General features: G+C 38.4%; 1 long non-coding RNA gene across 1 annotated transcript in view; it reads left to right on the top strand.

Moving 5' to 3' along the window:
- Window positions 1–24,367, top strand: part of LOC134760431 (uncharacterized) — a 148,771-nt gene that overhangs the window by 74,774 nt on the left and 49,630 nt on the right. Inside the window, exon 3 of the long non-coding RNA XR_010137852.1 lies at window positions 5,213–5,274. This is a non-coding gene — a long non-coding RNA (uncharacterized LOC134760431). The remainder of the gene's footprint in view (window positions 1–5,212; window positions 5,275–24,367) is intronic.

The following is a 24,367-nucleotide window of genomic DNA, read 5'->3' as shown; positions in this document are numbered from 1 at the left end:
ATAATTCTAGCAGTTTGTGAGGCCAAGATGGGAAGATGGCTTGAGGCCAAGAGTTTGAGACCAGCCTGGTAAATAGAGTGAGAACCTGTTTCTATTAAAAAATAATAAAAATCAAAAATAACTTCAGATAGTGATACATGCTGTGAAGAGGAAAAATCAAGACATTTAGAGAGTGTATGAGGAAGGGGGTAGGTTTTGAGTAGGGAAGAGGAGAAACATTTTACCTAGGTTGTTCAGGAAAAGTCAATCTGAAGAACTAACATCTTAACTGAGACATGGTTCTTGAGAAGTCAGCCATAAATTCTAAGTGGAGGGAACAAGCAGTGTGAAGATGCTGTGATAGGAAGAAGCTTGGTATGTTCCAGAATGACAAGACCAGGTTATGAAGTGAGCAAAGCTCATTGGAATTTATAATCTCATGCCTGCAGAATGGCAAGTGAATGAGGGAAGAAGAAATACACTAACTTTTCTTTATTTGTACATTTTTATTTTTGTTTTTGCATGAGTCTCTACATAGCTAGAGGAAGCATGTTAAAGAAGAGAATTATCTGGACTGTTTTACTACTTTCCCTTAGTGTCCTAAGAAGTATTTTGCTATGAGCACCATGTCTCCATTTCCCTTCTTTATTCAGAAATATCCTCTTCAATTTTTGTTTGCCTTCTTAATAAAATTTACAAAGGAAATGCAGATTTTTTAATGTCTTTTCATATAACCGTATCAAAGGAAATAGAAGAGAGGAAAACGCTGAAGAAATAGATACTATAGTGATTATATATTTTGAAGCAGATACTGCCTTTGTTATAATAGAGTCAGGTCATCATGGGCAGCTTAGTTAATTTCTCTTGAGCCTCAGTTTCCTTTTCTATAATATATGGAGGTAACTACTATTTATCTTATAGAATTACATGAGATCAAGCACATGAAGCATTTAGCACAGTGCTTGGCACATAGATAATGTTTATGGAGCACTTACTGTTTGTCTTTTAAAGACAGGGTCTTGCTCTGTCACACAGGCTGGAATGCAGTGGTACAACCTTGGCTTACTGCAGCCTCAACCTCCTGGGTTCAAACAATTCTCCTACCTCAGCATCCTGACTAGATGGAACTACAGGTGCACACCATCATTACTGGCTAACTCTTGTATTTTTTGCAGAGATGGGATCTCACTGTGTTGCCCAGGCTGGTTTCAAACTCCTGGGCTCAAGTAATCCTTCTACCTTCACCTCCGAAAGTGCTGGGATTACAGGTGTGAGCTACCATGCCTGTCCTTACTGTTATATTATCATGAATATCTTTATTCTTTCAAATCACCTCCCAGTAAACCTTTTCTGCAGACTTTTTCAAGTAGTTCTAATAAACTTTTATGCTGGCATCCCCCCTCCCCCAGCTTATGCCACTGTCCAAATATCTTTTTCTCTATTGTCCAGCTCAAAGACACTGTATGTTTATGAGACCATCTTTTGGTAACAAAAATGCCAGGAATCAATGGTTTATTAAAATCCTAGTATTAATTCAGGCTCCTGTCAATCTCCTGACAAAGCCTATACATACTGTGTAGCTATACCAAATATTCCATAGCATAGGTGAAAATGCGTGAGTATATGTAGCCTTTGATCTCCTGAGCTGCATTTGGCCAGTCTCCAGTCATTCCTTTCTATCTAATTAATGACATTCCTGGCATATGGGGATTATATAGCACAGAATGTGTCCACATTGTGCCTGTGAAAACCCACTTTGTTGTCCATCTGCAAAAAGGCAACCTCTGCTTTTCATTTCTTTATTGTGTCATTTTTTAATGTCATTGTTCTGTCTCCCTCTCTCTTCCTTCCCTCTCTCTCTCTCCTCCTTTTCTTCTTTCCTTCCCTTCCTCTCTCCCTCTTTCCCTCTCTTCCCTTCCCTCACGGCTTCCACCCTTCCTAGTAAAGGGAAGAGGGATGTACCTTGGGCATTGGTCTTAGAGGAGGAAACTAACATCATCACTTAAACTGATTCTAGAAGTTTTCTTGAAACTCAAAAATGATTTGCTTCAGTAATGCTAACATCACAATCCCCTGAGAAGACCATCACCAGTTTTCTACTACATTTTAGCTTCTACTATTTTCCTTGTTTAGTATGCTTTTTTTTCTTCAAGATTAATCTCAAATCTTACTTCTTCTACTAAATCTTACTAACTCTGGACTTGATCGATCCCCTGCCACTCAACACTTACGCTGTTGCATACTTTTTGCTACTTAATTCATATTACTGAACCTGGTACATAAATTAAAGGCTTGTTTCTCCAATTAGATTATAAGTTTACTCAGAGCAGGGATTGTATCATATACATTTATAGTATCTCAGTGTTTTTATCTTTCCCTACCCCAACTATAATCATACTTTTTTAAAACACCTGAACATTGCTTCCTCCTTGGCAATAAGGGTATGTTAGCAAAGCTCTATAACCTTTTTTTTTTTTCCCCTCTGACACTCGAATTCTCAGGTGAGAGTTCTATAACTTGAGCAAAATCAAAGACAGCGGTATATTTTGTAACATTAGAGATACTACACAGGGCAAAGCTTAGCTGTTACTGCAAGAAACCTATCTACAATAATAGATTCAGGCTAATTTGAATGTCTCAGTCTATACCTTATTTCATCCCCAATTTCTTTTTTAATTTCAACTTTTATTTTGGATTCAGGGGGTACATTTGCAGGTTTATTACATGGGTATATTGTATGATGCTGAGGTTTGGGTACAATTGATATTGTCACCCAGATAGTGAGTGTACTACCCAATAGGTAGTTTTTCAGCATTCCACCCTCACCTCCCATCTTTTGGAGTCTCCAGTGTCTGTTGTTGCCATCTTTGTGTCCGTATGTACCCATTGTTTAGCCCCCACTTATAAGTGAGAACATGCGGTATTTGGTTTTTGTTCATGCATTAATTTGCTTAGGATAATGGCCTCCAGCTGCATCCATGTTACTGCATAGGACATTATTTTGTTCTTTTTTATGGCTGCATAGCATTTCATGGTGTATATGTACCACATTTTCTTTATCCAGTCCACTGTTGATGAGCACCTAGGTTGATTCTATGTCTTTGTTATTGTGCTGAGATGAACATATAAGTGCATGTATCTTTTTTGTTGAACAATTTATTTTTCTTTGGGTATACACTCAGTAATGGGATTGCTAGGTCAAATAGTAGGTCTGTTTTAAGTTCTTTGAGAAATCTTCAAACTGCTTTCCACAGTGGCTGAACTAATTTATATTCCCACCAACTATGTATAAGCGTTCTGTCTTCTCCACAACCTCACCAGCATCTGTTGTTTTTTACTTTTTAGTAATAGCCATTCTGACTGGCCTGAGATGCTATCTCACTGTGGTTTTGATTTGCATTTCTCTGCTTAGTGGTGTTGAGCATTTTTTCATGTTTGTTTCTCTTCAGATTTCTGAGTGAGTTTAGAACATCTGAGCATCAGAAGCAAACCTTGGAATAGTTGAACCAACCCCCAAATAAAATAAAAATAATTAAAGAGGCTTTTTTGTTTCTCCTCTTAAATGCATTCAGTTCACTTAGCTTCTCATTTATATCATCACTGACAAAGAATAAATGCTAGTTGTTCAGGTTAAAAAAATTTTTTTGTTGATAGCTCTAGCAATTTGGTTAGAAAAATTAGGGAAAATTCAGGACTAAGAAAATTTAGAGACTGTGATTTTCATTTATCCACTCCTTTACTTCATTAATTATGACAAACCATAAAAATGGATTAATGGATAAAAGGATGATCACTTTGTATCATCAGAAGAAAATAATTGCTAAAAAATTAGAGATTTAAAAACAAAGAGGATGATAGTGAGCTCTGTTATTTAAACCAAAGAATATCATTGAAATCCTAAGTAAACAAGCCATCCAAGAGAGGAAGATATCTATACTTGGTAAGTGCATCCTGCTATGTATAAGTTTAAAAAGGAAGAAGGGAAGACAGTGCTGGGAGAGGAGCCATGTATACCTGGATGTGCTCTATTAAAAGAGGTGCTTGATTGCTCAGTAATTGCAGAGCTAGGCTCTTGGGGAGGCTTTTGTCATCCCTCCTTGGCTGACACCAGACGATAGTGTGGCTCTGTGATAAGAAACAGAGGACCAGTGTCTCCATGGTAACTAACTGAGCTCTATATATTACACCTCATTACAAATGAGGATAGATAGTAAAAAAAAAATATATATATATATAAACACCAAGAGTGAATATATATATGTGTGTATGTATACATCCTGTCTTCTGTCTAGAAAGTGAGTGGAATAAAATTTTTCAAAATGTGATTGCATTGAAAGAATAAAGTTGATAGGCCTTTTTTCCCCATTGGTGCAGGTAAATATTTCATTTTTCTGTTCCTCTGATGGTTTTGTTCTGAACCCACCCAGCTGTAGCTTGAAAGATTAATGATGGGCAGCAAAAGAATGTGAGAAGAGGTGGTAAATGAATAGAAACCAGCATCAGAGAAGAAAGAGTATTGCCTGGCTTTTGGGACAAATAAATAAGGATTTACTAAGTCTGCTAGTTTCATCCCCATAACAGGAAAACCTGGAACCCATTAGAATGGAAACCTGGAGAGTTTTATAATGTAATGATTCCTAGAGTTCCAAACCTACACAAACTGTTGACAAGAAAAAAGAAAGAGGGACAGAAAATCAGCAGTTTCCTTTCTAATTTTCTCTTCTATAGGTATTGATTTTACTTTAACACAACTAACTTTACTATGCCTCTCCTCACATAAGACCATTACACCTATGTATTGATCTTTATAAGGTTAAACACATTTCCTGAAATCTTAGCCTGTGTCATGCATTTTAAAGGAAAAGACCAAATTAAAGAAGTCATCAGTGAGTAAACTATTAAGTAGAAATTAAAACTTTTTATTCAAGACACGGGATGCAAATATTTGGTCAGAGAACAAAGACCCCAGGAGCTTTTTGGAACCATTATATTAGCTTCAGTGTATTAGTCCATCTGCTCATAGATAAATGACTTTAAACTCTGAAGCAAGGACCCTTAGTAGCCCAGCAGGGACTTCTGTTGATACTGAAGGCTGATTCCTTCCCTCACTGGGTCTATTTCTCAATCACTAATTTCTGAACAAGTATTTGGGTCATTGCTAAAAAGGGCATACATGTAGTTTTAAAACAAAAATAGCTCTTTGATCTAAGTAACGTAATTTTCTACCTTTTAGGTCCTTCTTACTGATGTGTTGCTCTTCTTCATGGCTCGTGAAAACTATTAGAGTCATCCAAGGTAAGTGCATTGCACAGGGGTGACAAAAAACTGGGTGGGGTTGGGGGCAGAGAACATAGGTATATACCCAAGAGGAATGAAAACATACTTTCACACATAACTTGTGCACCAAAGTTCATAGCAGCATTAGTCATAATAGCTAAAAAGTAGAAATATTCGTCAACTGATGAATAGCTAAATATAATGTGGTATGTCTTTATAATGGAACATTATTTGGCAATGAAAAGGAATGAAGCACTGATACACAATACCACAGGGATGAACCTTGAAAACATTATGTAAGTGGAAGAAGCCAGTCATGAAAGACCACTTATATGATTCCACATATAAGAGGGGAAGTGGGGGTGACTACTAAAGGATATGGGGTTTCTTTTGGCGATGATGAAAATGTTCTCAATTAATTGTGGTGATGGTTGCAAAACTCTGAATGTACTAAAAATCATTGAATTGGACATATTAAATGGATGAATTGCATGGTATGAGAAATTTGAGGATTTTATCTCAGTTATTATTTAAAAAAGGGATGTAGGTGAGGAGGAAGATGGTGATACACAACTAGGATGACCATATGTTCTGATTGCCCCAAATAACCAGTTTTTTACCAGGTGTGCCAGTGAATTGTTAATAGCTCTGAGTTAGCTTTCAAAAGTGTCCTATTTTGATAATAAACTATATGGTCGCCATATGTGTAACCAGAAGTACTATGATCTTCTGCAATGTATCTTAAAGTTATTTAACCAAGATAACACTTGGGGTTCTGTTAAAGGTAAATATCCCTGTGTTCCTCCCATGGATCTTAATTCAGTAAGTCAGAGGTGGAAACTGGTATTTTGTCTTTTTAACAGTTATCTATGATGATTCTTATGAATTTTTGGCATTCACTGTTCTACTTGTTAAAAAAAAAAAAAACAGATGAACAAATTAGCTTTTGGGGCAAATATAATTCCAGGGAGGTACGAGAAGGCTATTTTAGGAAATTTGCTGTGGAAGGCTAAAAATGAATTCTGACAAGGATCAAGAGAACAATGGGAGTAACATAAGGACAGTGATGGTTCTAAGAAATATCTTTCTGTCTTCTGAGATTAAAAAAAACCCACATCAGGCCGAGCGCAGTGCCTCAAGCCTGTAATCCTAGCACTTTGGGAGGCCGAGGTGGGTGGATCATGAGGTCGGAAGATCGAGACCATCCTGGCTAACCCGGTGAAACCACGTCTGTACTAAAAGTACAAAAAAATTAGCCAGACGTGGTGGCGGGCACCTGTAGTCCCAGCTACTCGGGAGGCTGAGGCAGGAGAATGGTGTGAACCCAGGAGGCGGAGCTTGCAGTGAGCCGAGATCACACCACTGCACTCCAGGCTGGGCGACAGAGCGAGACTCCATCTCAAAAAAAAAAAAAAAAAAAAAAATCAATTATTTGGTAAGAATGAGTGAGGATTAATACCAGTAATGATTTACCTGTAAGTTTCTTCTCCAAAGTGGCCAAAGGTAGAGGCAAAGTGGGTTCTGGGGTATCCCTTATTATTGTCATTCTGCCTTAGATCCTGACATCCACTGCCTTCACTCAAACCCTTCTGGCCAGTTCCATCCTACAGATTCTACGTTCCTTACTCAGAATCTTATTGTTGTCAACCTTTACACCCAGGTTTGGAGACAGAAAGGAGCACCCCCAAGTGAGGCAGAGCAGTCTCAGAAACATAGGAAAATGTAAGAAACTTAAGACTTGGGACAGTTTTTTTTTGTTGTTATTGTTGTTTGTTTTGTTTTTTAATTAGAAGAGGAACAAAGGACATTGGGTCACAGTTTCTAAAATAAACATGAGCAATAGGGCATATATAATAGCACAATATGAACCAAACTGATAAAAAGAAGTGTCACAATATCCATGATATACATTTATGGCTTATCTGAATTGAACATTAACTTCAGTTTAAGGATGCTTAGTCTTCATTGTTCATAGGGAAGAAGTCTTCACAGTTTCAAAGCCTAAAATGAAAATTGTGCAGGCCAGGCACGGTGGCTCACGCCTGTAATCCCAACACTTTGGGAGGCTGAGGCAGGTGGATCACCTGAGGTCAGGAGTTCCAGACCAGCCTCAACATAGAGAAACCCCGTCTCTACTAAAAATACAAAATTAGCCGGGTGTGGTGGTGCATGCCTGTAATCCCAGCTACTCGGGAGGCTGAGGCAGGAGAATTGCTTGAAACTGGGAGACGGAGGTTGTGGTGAGCCGAGATCGCGCCATTGCACTCCAGCCTGGGCAACAAAAGCGAAACTCCGTCTCAAAAAAATAAAAATAAAAAAATTGTGCTGAAGAAGCCTAGACATTCCCACATGTGTAGAATCGTCATAAAATTTCTTAAGGAGGAAAAAGTCATTACTAACCTGTTCTCTCATTTAGCCAGATTGCTTTAATTCATATCCTTTTTTTTTGCTGCTTTAATCAGTCAAGAAAACGCTCTCCTGCAGATTCAGAGCTCAGAAGTGTACTCTTCCTTGCTCCTGTCCATGCCCAAGCCTCTTGATCTCTGGGGAAAAGGTTGACATCTGAGGAGATTTCTTTGTTTCACTTTGTTCCAGCAAACTGTTTGTAATAGTCGGGCTTTTGACTGAAATTTGTCTTCTTTCTGTCCCTTAGGTACTGTCTAAAATTTTTCAGTGTTTTAAAAAAGATTTCTAATTAGTTGAGGGACCTCCAGGGTGAATAATACTATTATTAAATAACTGAATACAAATTAAACTTCTATGGTTTCTAAGCTACTGCTTTTTTTTTTTTTTTTTTTTTTTTGAGATAGAGTCTTACAGTGTTGGCTAGCAGGCTGGTCTTGAACTCCTGTGTTCAAGCAGTCCTACGTCAGCCTCCCAAATAGCTGGGCCTACAGGCATGTGCCACTACACCCTGTGCTGCTGCTTTTTAATGGAATGTTTAATGCATAACTTTTAGGCTCCAATACAATATTAGCAAGACTTATTAACTTAGCAGATCAATGTGGCAATATTATTTATCCCAGGAATGTTTAGGTGTCCATGTTTGGTGCGTCTATATGATTGGAAACCCATGGACTGGCTGTGAAAGCAGTTTAGGATTACCCAAAAGACAAAGATTTGGAAAAGCTTTAAAAAGTTTTGACCACAAAGGTCATAAATTTTAGTCTAGTGATGCAGAGTTACTGGATCCTGATGAGCGACAGGAGTGAAAAGCATTTTCTAGAAGAAAAACCTGTGGTGATTTCTAGGTAAAGGACTTCAGATGAGATCCTGAAGTAATAAAATATTGGCAGCTTCAGTAGACTCACAAACATGAGGTTAGGCAGGGATCTAAGGTGATAGACAGATGACATCAGAAACAAAATAAGTACTAGGTAAGGCCATGGCCTTGAATTTTTATTAGAGTTAGGAATTGAGGATATTCTGAACCCTGAGGATTTCACCAAGAGAAAGAGTAGCAAGGCAAATTAGTTTAAAAAATAATTCTGATGTATATTGGGAAGGATTTTATTCAACTTAAAATCAGAAAAACAACCACTAATAGTTTATGTGATGCTTCTTCTAATTCTTATCTGGTATTTTAGTTCTAGGTTCCTATTAAGGTTAAATAAACTGTGACAATCAACCAAGGGCTGGGCTATGATAAGGTCTTCCATTTTAAACAAATACAAGTAACATTGAACCAGAAAGAGACATCAAGTCCATTTAAGGCATTGGTGTGTTTGTACAAGACCTGGGTTATGTAGGAATAGCAGTAAAGAACAAAGGCTCAGACGTCTGATAGACATTTCTTTTACTTCCTTTTTATGTGACTTTAGGTGGGCCTATGACTTAATCTATATGACCTTTGCTAGGCCTATAGTTATCTTTAGTACATATTGCCAGTTTTCTAAGTGGTTTTACCATTTTACATTCCCACTAGTAATTTTTTAGAGTTTTAGTGTCTCCACATCCTCACCAACATTCAGATGAGTGGATGGTGGTTTCTCATTGTGATTTTAGTTTGTATTTCTGTGATGACAAACGGTATATAGCACCTTTTCATATGTTTATTGGATTCTTAGATATCATATATTGTAAAGTGCCTGTTCCAATTTCTTGCCTATTTTTTAAAATGAGGTTAGGTTTTTGAGGGTTTGTTGGTTGTTTTTTTGTTTTTTGTTTTTTTGTCTCTTTTATTGATTAGTAGTTTAAAAGAAAATATATTCTAGAATATGAGTTCTTTACTGGATATGCATCTTGCAAATACCTTCTTCCAGTCTGTGGCTTGCTGTTTTACTCTCTTAATGGTGTCTTTTGATGAACATAAGTTCCTAATTTTAATATAGTCACATTGATCAGTTTTTTCCCTTTATGTTTAGCACTTGTATGTCTTTAGCACTTGTATTTTAAAAACTTTTGTCTACCCTAAGGTATTTTATAATATTTCAGCAGCTTTATTTCAAAGTTTAAATCTTTAATCCATTGAGAATTTGTTTTAGTAAGAGATACGAGGTAGGGACCCAATTTTATTTTTTTCCAAATGCTTTTAAACTTCTCTGAAAACATTCCTCAATTAATATTTTAAATGCCACCTTTAGGGTGTTTCCAATCACAATAATCATAAGTTTATGATATAAAACACTCCAATACTTAGCAATGTTCAATGAAATATTAAAACACCAAAAGACACAATCTCAGAAACAGATAAATCTCTCTGTGAACCAAATATAGAACAGAAAAGCAAAACAATGAGTGGAGCTGAAGTCAAAGGGCTTCTGTGTTGTGGGTTTCTTGTTTTTTTAAGGGGCAGTATTTGCTGGGAGTTTAGCTGCTGTGAGATAAGGAGTACTTAAACTATATGAACAAGGGGCATGAATCCTGATTTCCCTATGAAACCAGGGGCTGGGGAAAAGGATCTTCTTCTCATGAAAAAAGGCAAAAAGGCTAGGGGAAAACAAAGTTTCTGGTCACTACACTGGGCTGTGACTTTAGAAAACTTCAGGGTACATTTGAAGGGAGGTACATCTTCGTAATCAGAACAGAAGTGGCTGTCTATGAGCTTTGTGACAGCATCAGGTTTATCTCCATTGTCACCCTGGGACAAGAATCTTAATATGCCTTAATCAGACCTCATCTGGATGGGAGTGATCATGACTTGCGTAGATGTAAACACAAGACTACCTGGCCAAGGTCTGGGTTGAATACCGAGGAAGAGAGAGGAGGAAAAACAATGAACCTTACACAACAGGCCAAAATTCCATGCCTGTCGATCAGGTATTCCTTAAACCCCTGGTTAGTGGTGCTGGCTGAGGCCCTGAGGAAAGGAAAGGCAAACCTACATCTGGAATGTATACCAATTGCTGTGAGGAAAAAAACCAAAACAAAACAAAACACTGTGGACCCTTCGAGGATAAAAGGAGCCCAACATAATCAACTTTCCATCTAATGGCTGGTTGTCACATTGGAGGCTCAGCACTGATATGTGTTGCTGGCAAGCGGGACACTCAGAGACAACCGTAGCTATATCAGCCTTGGTGAGTGAAAGCCCATGCCACTGAGCCCACGTATAGCCTCCATTTCTGCCTCTCTGGTCACTTCATTCATGGGCCGTTGTGCTGGGGTGGCCAGGGACAAAAACTGGCTAATATTAACTCACCAAGTCATTTTGTTTACTTGATTGTTTAATGCTTCTTCCATGATAATAATTTCATTTTAATAACATTTTCAGGGGCCAGGTGTTGTGGCTCAGGCCTGTAATGTCAGTGCTTTGAGAGGCCAAGGTAGGAGAACTGCTTCAGGCCAGGAGTTTAAGACCAGCCTGGGCAACATGCCAAGACCCTTGTACCTTCATAATGAGCATTAGTGTGTGATACAACAATCTTTGTACTTCATTCATGCCAATTCTCATAGGCCTACCTACATGCTGGTACCCCAGAACTCCTTGTCTCTGTATCTTTCAGTCTTCCATGTCTCTGACCAGTAGGCCAAACCATTCGTCACTGCCCATGAATCCATACATACTCTCATCACAAGCCCACTCCTCCTTCCACACAAGGTGGATGACCATTGCCTGAACTGGGACCATCAGAAAGATTTTCCCTCTCCACTGTCTTTCAAGGCCACCTGTCAATGAAGTTGTAATGCAGCTGCCATTCACTTTTGGCTTGAGTAACCTATTCATTACCTCAAAACCCAGGCTTTGTCTACCTCCTTCACATGGTTGTACATATGCATATTAGATATAAATGTGTGTACATAGGTTATGGTATGTAGGCCATAGGTGTGACTTAGGGAAGAATTCTGGGTGAACTGTGATGGATGATGGGGGGTCCACTCATGCAGCTTACATGGGCCCCGTAGTCCTGCTCGTGATTATCCTGTATGTAGTATTTCTATTTTATAATAGATTATTGGCAAGCCATCTTAACTTTATGACTTACGGAGTTCAGCAGTTCTGGACATAGGGTCACTAAGTGTCACATGGTCAAATTTCCATCTCTGTCAGGTCCCGGTATCATAAGCTGTTTTTGTTTTGTTTTGTTTTTGAGATGAAGTTTTGCTCATGTTGTCCAGGCTGGAGTACAGTGGCACAATCTTGGCTCACTGCAACCTCCACCTCTGGTGTTCAAGCGATTCTCCTGCCTCAGCCTCCCCAGTAGCTTGGATTACAGGCATACACCATCATGCCCAGCTAATTTTGTATTTTTAGTAGAGACGGGGTTTCACCATGTTGACCAAGCTGCTCTCGAACTCCTGACCTCAGGTGATCCACCCACATAGGCCTCCCAAAGTGCTCGGATTACAGGCGTGAGCCACCACCTGGCCCAGAAGCTGTTTTTAAAAAGTCATATGATTTTATGCTACAGATGTTACAGACCCCAGGTTCTGCACTGTGATTCTTCCTCTAGAGTTTACTATAAACACACTGCACTTTTTATCAAAACTGATACATATAATACCATAGGGTCTGCTGGATTGTATGACTCAAGTGGCTGGGTGACTTGCACCACAGCCTGTACCTTCTGAAGAGCTCTTGTTCCCAGCCCCACTCAAAGCTGGCAGCCTCTTATATTGCCTGATACATAGGCCAGATCAGTATACCTAGTTGTGGAATGTGTGGCCTCCAGAATATAAGGAGGCTTAATAGGCACTTGTCTCCTACAAATAATGAAAGTATTGCCTCTTCCTTTCCAATTTAAGACCCCATTTTTCTTTCTCTTCCCTAATCGCATTTACTGTTCCTTCTATGACAGTGCTAAGTAATAGTAGTGAAAGTGAACTACTAAAAATTTATTGGCCTGGTGCATTTTGAGGTGTAGCTTTCTGACTATCAAAATTTTTTTTGTATCATAATTTGTCCATTTAGATTTGCTGTCTTCTCTGGAGGTAGATTTTTATTATTTATATTTTCCTAAAAATACATCCATTTTAATAATGGTTTCAGGGGCCAGGAGCTATGGCTTATGCCTGAAATCTCAGTGCTCTGAAAGGCCAAAATAGGATAATCTCTAGAGGCCAGGAGCCGAAGACCAGTTTGGGCAACATAGCAAGACTCTGTCTCTACAAAACAATTTAAAAATTAGCTGGGTGTGATGGTACACACGTGTAGTTTCAGCTACTTGGGAGGCTGAGGCAAGAGGATCACTTGAGCCCAGGAGTTCAAGGCTGCAGTGAGCTATGATCATGCTATTGCACCCCAGTCTACGTGACAAAGACTCTGTCTCAAAATAAATAAATATGTAGAGTTGAGAAAAGCAATCTGTTATAATTTGTTTTATATTTTATCTGAATCTGTTCTCTCCACGTTCTAATTTTTTTTATTTATGTTTCTTTTTTCTTGTTTAGACTACTTATTAGCTAGATGATTTGTTGGTGCCCTCCAATTTCTTGAATTGGAAACTTAAACTTTTATTCCTATGTGAATAACATAAATGAACATAAATATTTAATTAATGTTACATATTTTCCTCTGAGCACTATGGTTATCTATAAGTTCTGATAAATCTTTTTCTGCTATCATTTTTTTAAAAGAAATTGTGTAATTTTGGCCTTGATTTCCTTTTGTCCTTGTGTTAAGAAAGTTGTAAAAATATTTCTAGGGTGTTTTTCCCCGTTTGATCAGATAATTTTATCTGTACTAGTTTTATGATACTTTGTGGAATGTATTGGTTTTTTAAGGGCTAATATAGAGTTAACTTTTGTAAATGTCCCAAAGTTCTTAAAATATATGTATGTATAATATGAATATAATATGTATATTAGGTACATATTGAAAATGAATATTACAAATTGTTTAAAAAATTTAACTTTCTTAAAACTTAAAATTATTTAAAAAATTTAAAGACATTTTTATCAAGAACACTTTTTGCCACCAATGGATTGCTAAACCTTCATTGTGGTTGTATTAGTTCTATTTCTGTAAAACAAATTACCCCCAAACTTAGCAACATCAAACAACAAACATTTATTATTTCAGTTTATTTGGATCAGGAATCTAGGCTCAGCTTTGTTATGTCCTCTGGGTCAGTCTCTCTCACAAGGCTGCAATTAAGGTATCAGCCAGGATTGCAGTCATCCTAAGGTTCAACTAGGGGAGGATCTGCTTACAAGCTTACTCTCCTGCCTCTTGGCAGGCCTCAGATCCTTACCGACTGTTCAACAGAGACATGAGTTCCTGTCCAGGACATGTAGGCCTCTCTGCAGGGCAGCCTACAGTGTGACAGTTGGTATTCCTTAGAGGGAGTGAGGGAAAAAGCAAGAGAGAATTTAAGCAAGATGGAAACCAGTCTTTTTATAACTTAACCTGGGAACTGACATCTCACCATTTTTGCCATATTATTTGGGTTAGAAGAGTCACTAGGTGCAGTGCATAATCAAGAGGAGAGGATTGCCTAGGGCATAAATACAAGAAACTGTGGAATTCCGGGGACTATTTTAGAGGCTGTCTACTTTAGTCTTCCTTCTGTCCCCAGTGATCATGTCCCTCATCCATGCAATACTCTCATCCCCCTTCCCAGTCCCCCAAAGTCTAATCCAATTATGATCAGCTTAAAGTTCAGAATCTGATCACCTAAATAATGTCCAGGTGTAGATGAGGCACCTCAGGTGTAGTTCCTCTGCAGTTCTGTTCAATCTGTAAAAGTCCTCCCCAACCGAGCCCAACATGCAGTAGTGAGACAGACACAGGATAACCATTTTAGACATTTTTGTTTTAGAATAGAGGAAATGGGAGGCATAAAGGTCCAGTGCAATTCTGAAATCCAGTTACTCCACTGTGAGAAGTTGTTTTTTTTTTGAGACAGGTTCTTACTCTGTTGCTCAGGTGAAGTGCAGTGGTACAATCATGGCTCACTGTAGCCTTGACACCCTGGGCTCAAGCAATCATCCTACTTCAGCCTCCCGAGTAGCCTCAACTACAGGCACATGCCACCATGCCTGGCTAATTTTTATATTTTTTGTAAAGACAGGGTTTTGCTATGTTGCCCAGGCTGGTCTTGAACTCCTGAGCTCAAGCAATCCGCCCACCTCAGCCTCCCAGTGCTGAGATTACAGGCATGAACCACCACTCCTGGCCTTCCAGTGTTAGAAGCTTTTTGATTAGGTCTCAAGACCTGGGAATGATTCTTCATGGCCTTCAGCTCTGCTCTTTGGGCTCAGGTTTCACTCTCAGAGTCACCTTTCCTTTTGCAAGAAAGGTAGCACATACTACAGTTGAGAAATCGCCTCGGCCTTCTTTTCTTGTCATTCATATTGGCAGTCTAATAGTCTTTTTTCATTTTGTACTGTACTTTTCCTTCTGTCCTTTTCAGTTCAAGCTGGCTGAGTTCTTCCTGATAAAATTCTTGCAAAAACCTTGTGGGCTTCCTGTGACTCTTATTAGGGTTTACTCCATTACACAAAAGTCAAACCAGAAATCTTTTCTCGGTAAGTCTTTCTTTACCTTCGGTTCCTGCTTAAAAGTTTGAGGGTCAAGGTACATAAGTTTTCTGAAGGCCTTACTGTTTGAGAGGATCTATGAAGCATACCCTTAATCTTTTTCAAAGGCCCTTTGTGTGACTGAATAGTACTCTGATGGTACCACTTTTTATCTTTCTTAATATAACAGAAGTTTTTACAGTCACATTCTTAGTGTCATCTTTAGACCAGGGTTCTCCTGGCAGTGCCCACAGTATGAACTTTTCTTGGGAGCTATTTCTACTTTTTTTTTTTTTGAGATGGAGTGTTACTGTTGCCCAGGCTGGAGTGTGGTGGTGCAGTGTTGGCTTACTGCAGCCTCTGCCTCCCAGGTTCAAACAATTCTCCTGCCTCAGCCTCCCAAGTAGCTGGGATTACAGGGACACGCTGCCACGCCCAGCTAATTTTTCTATTTTTAGTGGAGACGGGGTTTCACCATGTTGGCCAGGCTGGTCCTGAACTCCTGACCTCAGGTGATCCACCCACCTCGGCCTCCCAAAGTGCTGGGATTACAGGCATGAGCCACCATGCTCGGCCGGGAGCTATTTCTTAATGTTAGCATTTTCTAAATCTGGAGAGTTTGAGAATTTTCAAAAACATCAAGTCCTGATTTCTTAAAAAATTTTTTAAATTGTGGTAAGATACACATAATATTTACCATCTTAACCATTGTTAAGTGTACCGTTTACTGGTATTAAGTACACTCATATTGTTATGCAAACATCATCACCATCCATCTTCACAATACTTTTCATCCTAAAAACTGAAACTCTATACCCATTAAATAGCAACTCCCCATTCCTTCCTCCAGCTCTTGACTACCACCATTCTACTTTTTGTCTCTATGCATTTGACTACTCTAGGTACCTGATATCAGTTGAATCATACAGTATTTGTCTTTTAGTTACTGGTTGACTTCACTTAGCATAATGTCCAAGTAGTAACATGTCAGAATTTCCTTCTTTTTTAAGGCTGAATAATATTCCATTGTGTATGTATGTATGTATGTGTGTGTGTGTGTCTATATATATATATATATATGTATACATATATGTATATGTGTGTGTATATACACACCCCACATTATTCACCCATCAATGGATACTGGAGTTGCTTCTACCATTTGGCTATTGTGAATAATGCTGCTATGAACATGGGTGTACAAATGTCTCTTCTGCTTTCAATTCTTTGGGGTATATACCCTCAAGTGGAATCACTGGTTCATATGGTAATTCTAGTTTTAATTTCTGAGGAATCACCATACTGTTTTCCACAGCAGCTGCAACATGTTACATTTCCACCAACAGTACACAGCTTCCAGTTTCTCCACATCCTTGCCAACATTTGTCTATTTCCATTTTGTTGTTTTTCTAGTAGCCATCCTAATGTGTGTGAAGGTGGTATCTCATTTGGTTTTTATTTGTATTTCTCTGATGACTAATGGGGTTGAACATCTTTTAACATGCTTATTGGCCATTTGTATATCTTCTTTGGAGAACTGTCTATCCAAGTCTTTTGCCTATTTTCGAATCAGTTTATTTGTGTGTGTGTTGTTGGGTTTTAGAAGTTCTCTCTATATTCTGTATATTAACCCCTTGCCAAATATGTGATTTGCAAATATTTTCTCCCATACTGGAGGTGGCTTTTTTACTCTGTTGGTACTGTGCTTTGAGGCACAAAAATTTTAAATTTTCATGATGCCCAGCTCATCTATTTTTTCTTTTGTTTCTTTTTTTTTTTTTTCCTCACTCTGTCACCCAGGCTGGATTGCAGTGGCACGATCTTGGTTCACTGTAACCTCTGCCTCCTGGGTTCAAGCGATTCTCGAGCCTCAGCCTCCCGGGTAGCTGGGATTACAGGTGTGTGCCACCACACCCGGCTAATTTTTGTATTTTTATTAGAGATGGGTTTTCACTGTGTTGGCCAGGCTGGTCTCGAACTCCTGACCTCAAGTGATTTACCCACCTTGGCCTCCCAAAGTGCTGGGATTACAGGCATGAGACAACACGCCCGGCCCAATTTTTTGTTGTTGTTGCCTGTGCATTTGGTGTCATAGCTAAGAAATCATTTGGAATAGAATAGCCTGCACCACACTATTTTGCTTACTGTAGCTTTGTAGTAAGTTTTGAAATGAAGAAATGTGAGTACTCCACCTTTGCTCTTCTTTTTCTAGGCTGTTTTGGCTCAAGATTCTGTATGAATTTGAGGATGATTTTTCTATTTCTGCAGAAAATGCTACTGAGATTTTAATAGGGATTACATTGAATCTTTGTATCATTTTGGGTACTGTTGACATTTTTAACAATATTAAGCCTTCCAACTCACAGACATGGAATCTCTTCCCATATATTTATGTCTTTATAAATTTCCCTCAGCAATGTTTTATAGTTTTCATTGTACAAGTCTTTCATCTAGGTTATCTGATTTGTTGGCATACAATTGTTCATAGTCTTCGCTTATAATCCTTTTTCCTTTTCTTTCCTTTTTCTTTTTTTTTTTTTTGAGAAGTGGGATCTCACTATATTGCCCAGGCTGGACCTGAACTCCTTGAAATCGTCTCACCTCAGACTCCTGAGTAGCTGGAACTGTAGGCATGTGTCACTCTGCTGGCTCTTATAATCCTTTTTATTGGTAGTAATGTCCCTTCTTTCATTTCTGATTTGAGACATCTGGTTTCCTTAGTCAATCTAGCTAAAAGTTGTCAATTTTGTTAATCTTTTTGCAATTTTTGCTTCCTATGTTTTGATGCTCTATTGCTGGTGTGTAAATATTTATAATTATTATATCTTCTGCTGCATTAAATTTTTTATTAATATATAATGTCATTCTATGTCCTCTGTAATCTTTTCAAATGTAAAATCTATCTTGCCTTATATTACTATAGCTCCCCTGCTCCCTTTTGGTTACTGTTTACATAGAATATCTTTCTTCATCCCTCTACTTTGAACCTGTTTGTGTCTTTGTATCTAAAGCGAATCTCTTGTGGATCACCTATAGTTGGATTACTTTTTAAAAAATCCATTATGCCAGCCTCTGTCTTTTGATTGGAGAATTTAATCCATTTACGTTTAAAATAATTACCTATACAGCAGGACTCCCTTCTGTTATTTTGCTATTTTTTCTATATGCCTGATAGCTGTTTTGTTCCTCATTTCCTGCATTAGTCTTTTTTTTTAATTTTTGGTCATGAGATGTTTTAATTTCCTTTTTTATTTCCCTTCATGTATCTTCTATAGCTGTTTTCTTTATTATTATCATGGGTATAACATTTAACATCCTAATGTTATAACACTCTAATTTGAATTTATACTAGCTTAACTTTAATAACTACAAAAATTCTACTCATGTACAGCTTTGTCCCCCTCAATAACTACTTTCAGTTATTGATGTCACAATGTTATATCTGTATTTGTCTCATATCATGTAGAAAACAAAAAATGAAGTTTCAAACCCAAGTTACAATAATACTAGTTTTTATAATTGCCTATATTTGCCTTAACTAAGACCTTTATTTCCTCATATGGTTTCATGTTAACTTCTAGTGTCTTTTCATTTCAGCCTGAAGAAATCTCTTCACCATTTCTTGAATGGCAGGTGTAGTGGTAATGACCTTCTCAGCTTTTGTTTATCTAGGGATGTGGTACTTTCTACCTCATATTTGAAGGACACTTTTGTTGGATGTAGGATTCTAGTTGATAGTTTCTTTTTTTCAGTACTTGAAATGTATCATCCTACTGCTTTCTACCTCCAAAGTTTCTGATGAGAAATCTACTGATACCCTTATTGAGGAATGCTTGTATGTAATGAGTTGCTCTGTCTTGCTGCTTTGAAGATTCTTTTTTCTTTCTTTTTTGAGATGGAGTCTTGCTCTGTCAACCAAGCTGGAGTGCAGTGGTGCAATCTCGGATCGCTGCAACCTCTGCCTCCCACGTAGCTGGGATTACAGGAGTAAGCCACCACACCTGGCTAATTTTTGTATTTTTAGTAGAGACGGGGTTTCGCCATGTTGGCCAGGATGGTCTCAAACTCCTGACCTTGGGTGATCCACCCGCCTCGGCCTTCCAAAGTGCTGGGATTACAGGCAGGAACCACAGCACCTGGCCTGAAGATTCTTTGTCTTTGTCTTTTGACAGTTTAATTATAGTATGTCTTGATACTGGCTTCTGATTTCATCCTATTAGCATCAATTTAGCTTCTTGGATTTCTATATTCATGTCTTTCATCAAATTTCAGAAATGTTTGGCTGCCTTTTCTTTCTCTCTTTTCTTTCTGAGATTTTCATTACGTACATGTTGGTCAGCTTAATGGTGTCCCACAGGTCCCTTAGGCTGTATTCACTTTTTTTTCTGTCTTTTGTGTTTCTCAGACTTAATAACTTCAATTGTCCTATCTTCAAGTTTTCTTATTCTTTCTCTCCCTTCTCAAATCTGCCTTTGAATCCCTGTAGTGAAATTTTCAATTCAGATATTGCACTTTTTAGCCCTGAAACACTTTTGAGGTTTTAAAAAAATGTTTTATATCTCTTTATTGATATTTCCACTTTGTTCATATACATTTAAAACATTTTTCTCCATGTTTTCGTTTAGTTTTTTGAGCGTCTTTAAGACAGTTGTTTTAAAGTCTTTGATAAGTCCACCATCTGGTCTTCCTTAGGGACATTTTCTGTTGATTTAGTTTTTCCCTTTGAATGAACCATACTGTTTTGTTTCTTTTTATGCCTTGTGATTTTTTTGTTGCTGTTGTTGAAAACTGGAGATTTGAATCTTATAATGTGGAAAGTCTGGAAATCAGATTCTCCTTCTTTCTCAGAGTTTGCTTTTCTTTCTTTTTTAAATTGGTATAGGCTGTCTCTGTGCCTGGGATCAGTAAATTTAAGGTTTCTTATGCCTTTTCTCAGCTGGCACCTTTCTCTAAATATGTGTAATTACTTTCTAAATTATCTTTTATATGTAGTTGCTTTTGAATGTCCTAGTCCTTAAATGTCTGGCTCCCAAAAGCGGAAAAAGAGAAAACCGAAGAGGGGAAATGTGTTGGCTTTTTAAATCTTCTACAAGTTGCTTCAGCCACAGGGGAAGGGGCTTACAGCAATGGTGGTGAGAGTGGCAACAATGGCTTCTGTTTTGTGTGTCTCCACCTCTGCTTTCGGAAGTAGCAATCAGTCATCAGAGCACAGATCTTCTGTATCTGGAGGACAGAGCCCTTATTGCCCATGTCTCTGCAAGTGGTGTATAAGCTGCTGCTGGAACACATGTGTAACTAACTGACTGTGATGGGGCTAGTGGGTGGGCAAGCTAGCAGGTTAAGAACTGAAATTGAACAAAATTAATTAACTGTCCAAGACTTTATCTGGAAGTTGCAAGTCTTTGAATAGACTCCAGAGTTCCAGAATAGTTACATCAGCTAGTTTCTGCAGAACAATGTTATCTAGGTAGGGAGACTAATTTCTGCTACTTTCCATTCCACCATCTTCCTGGAATTCTCCTCTCCAGTCCTGATTTCTTTTCATTTTACCATTATTCCTTTAATTTATCCCACATTTTACAATAAACAACATAACAACTTAGGCAGTAACTTCAACACTTTGTTCGGAAATCTAAGCTAGATCACCCAGTTCATTCAATGCATATCCTGCTTTCCATGTTACTGAAGGCAGTAGTGTTGTTAAGCTTTCTACCATGACATAAAAAAGATCCCTCTTTCACCACCTTCTAATAACATGTTCCTGACTTCCTTTTTTGCCCTTACTGGTGGCATCCTCAAAGTCCAGATTTCTATTAATAGTCTTTCAAGGCAACTTAAGCTTTCTTTAACAGAATCTTCAAAATCCTTCCAGCCTCTGCCCATATTTGGTTCCAAAGCCAAGGTAGCAACCCACTTCCAGGTACCAAAGTCTGTATTAGTTATCTCTTACTGTGCAACAGATTGTCCCAAAGCTTAGTGGCTTCAAACAAAAAGCCCTTATTATCTCACAGTTTCTGTGGACCAGGGATTGGGCATGGCTGAGCTAGACTCTCAGACTCAGAGTCTCTTATAAGGCTGTCATCAAAATGTCATTTGGGGCTGCAGTCACCTCAAGGCTCAACTAGGAGAGAATCTACTATCAAGCTTACTCATGTGACTGTTGACAGGCCTCACGTCCTCATTGGCTGTTGGCCAGAGACATCACTTTTTTCCACTTGGGCCTCTCCACAGAGCACCTCACAGTGGGGCAGTTGGTCTTCCTCAGAGTAAGTAAGGAAGAAAGAAAGAGAGTGAGCAAGATGGAAGCCAGAATTCTTTTGTAACTTAATCTCAGAAATGACATCTCACTCGTTTTGCTATGTTCTTTTGGTTATAAGAGTCAGTAAGTCCAGCCCACACTTAAGGAGAAGGGATTATACAAAGACATGAATACAAGGAAGCAGGGATTGGGGGCTATTTTAGAGGCTATTTACCATAGTGGGGTAAACCTTTAAAACGATTATTATGAAAAAGCATTCCTTTTGAGTAACCCTTTTTGCCCTGAGTGCCTATTCCCTACAATACTTACCAATATGGTATATGAGCAGACTTTGGATGTAGTGTATCAAGTGTTTATTTTAATTTTTTTAATGTAAGGTTGAGCTTATTTCCTTTATTTGAAAGTCAATAGTAAATCATTTTTTTCTGTGAAGGGTCTGTTCATATCTTTTGGGTACTTTTCTCTTGGATTACTGGTCTTCAGATTATTTGCTTTCGTATTATATGAGGATATTAGCTCCTTGTCTTTCGTATGTGTAGATAATATTTTTCACATTTTGTCATTCATCTTTTGATTTTTTTCATGATGTTTGTGCCAACAAATTTTAAAAACTTTTCATTTAGTCACATTGATCAAGCATCTCTTTTATAGAGGAATTCTGTCCTTAAAAAAGAAATTAATTCATATATTTCCTGCTAATTTATCTTTGATATCTTGCTATTGCCTTTTATAGGATAAATTTGAATCTCCTTATCCTGATCTTAATCTCATTCTTGCCTAGCTTCTTTCTTTTCACTCTTTGTAGAAACTCTTTACTAGAGTCCCACTGAACTCACGATCCCCAGCATGCTCACCTGTGTTTTTGTTTGACTCCTTCACATGCCTGTGGGAAGATACATAAAGGTAGAGTCTATGTTGGGGGAGCTTTTATAGGTCCAGAGCTTAGTTTATTGAAGGAATAAATGAATTGAGATGATCCAAGAAGAGTAGTTCAAAAACAAAAGGAAAACATTGCCATTACACTGTTACTTGTTCTTCTAATTTTCACCTTTTCCAAGAAGATAACATAACTGTGATAGTTTAGTTTTATAACTATCTCACAATTTCACAACTGCTATAGTTGTCTGAGACAAAATGCTAAGTAGGTTTCTGTGTCAAAGAAAGCCAGCAGGTAAAGAATTTATGTCCCATTCTGCCTGGTAGCTAAGTGTGCCCAAGTGATTAGGTTCTGGATAATGGGACATGAGAAGTAATAAGTAAAACTTAACACCTTCGTAGTGGAAGGAGTGTGCCCTCCCCTCACTTTTCTCCCTACATGGGAATGTGGGCATGGGAACTGGAGAAGCAATCCTAGACTACAAAATGTAAGCTGTGTGTTGAAAATCAGAAAGCAAAAGGGTAGGAGTTCCGCTACCAGAAATGATGGTGTCATCTTTTCAGCCCCGTGCTGCTAATACTCAGACTGTTATATGAGACAAAAATCAACCACTGTCTTGTTTAAGCCATTAATATTTTGGCCTTTGTTACAGAAATCAAATCTGTACCCTAACTTATACAGTGCCCTTAGGTATTACATCCCACCTCTGGGATCATTCCCTGCTAATTCCTTGTGACAAGTTGGTATCAGGCAGCTAGGGAATTGAAAGCATGGGAGGTTTGGATCAAGAAAATGATAAGAATATTATAAAATTGAAGAAAGAAGAGGAGGAGGGTGAGAGAATGTGAGATGAATGTCAGCTGAGGTCATTGTTGCAAAGCCACTTGTGATGAGAACTGAAGCCTGCTCCATGACCATGATGAAGAGTCACTCAGGAACCTTTTCAGGATCAGACAGGGATACATGGAAAATGAACCTCTCAGAAGTAGAAAATGAAAGGAGAATGATATGAAGTAATATAAGGAAACACACAGTAAAAGAGCAAGCTGGCCTCTTTTGCAGCAGTAATATAATGAGGCCTAAACTCTGTGATTGTTAAAATTAAACAGTAAAAAAATACCAGGGCAGGGGGGAAAGGGCAAAAGATACAATCCTGGCAAAATGGACCCTGGGCTCCTATTTCAGACACCTGGTTTCCATTAATCTCTCATCCCTGTAGATTCTTATGGTGCCTCATGCCTCCCCCTAACCTTGTCCTGAGCTGGTATGTAAATTAAACCCCTAGGTTTAATCTTTATAATATTATAGGAGGGGGAACAAAGATACTAAAAGTTGAAAATGGAGCCAGATTCCACAGGATCCACATATGTACTAGTAGAATGCCCCAAACAGGTAACAGGGACAAGAGAAAGAACCAGAATAAAACCAGATTTTATTTCCTCCTTTGAACCCCTACCTTCCCTTTCCCCTTTCCAAAATATGCGTATACAGGTCGTGTTAAGAAAACCCTTTCCAGTTGGCCTTTTTCCAAGACAGGGTGCAGCTGGGCCGAAGGGCCACATGTTGAAGTTATTAATATGCCTATGCCCTTCTCCCCCACTGAGTTCACTGATCAAAGGCTCTGCCAGAGCAGCAGTGGATAGCCTCGCATAATGGGAACTGAAATTTTACTTAAGAAACCAGCTTTGCCAAAACACACTACCTTTTTAAGTGAAACATTCCATGCACATATTAACCTGATTACAGAAAGGAAGGGGGATCTTTTTTCCTTCTGTACCCTGCTAATAATTTTCTGTCAAGTCTGATTTGGCTTTAGCTGCACTCCAAGTTCTTGTGATGTGCCCCGTTCACCAGTAAACTAAAAACAGAAGGTGCTGCATAAACTCTGAGACAGGATACTCTGTCCATGAATACAGACCCTGCAGAATTCAGTTCCCTGCCAACAAGGAAGGCCAGTGACTTTTCCAGTCCCTGACAACCAGCAGCCTGCCTCTGATTCGCACAGTCAGTGAAGGAAACATATGGAGAAAATGGTGGAAATAATTAAGGGTTCTTGGAGTTAGCAGAAGCATTGA

This window comes from Pongo abelii, chromosome 18 (assembly GCF_028885655.2).
Source record: "Pongo abelii isolate AG06213 chromosome 18, NHGRI_mPonAbe1-v2.0_pri, whole genome shotgun sequence".
NCBI classification, from domain to species: Eukaryota; Metazoa; Chordata; class Mammalia; order Primates; family Hominidae; genus Pongo; species Pongo abelii.
Note: the sequence above shows the minus strand (reverse complement) of the source record. Positions and strands in the feature narration are given on the sequence as shown.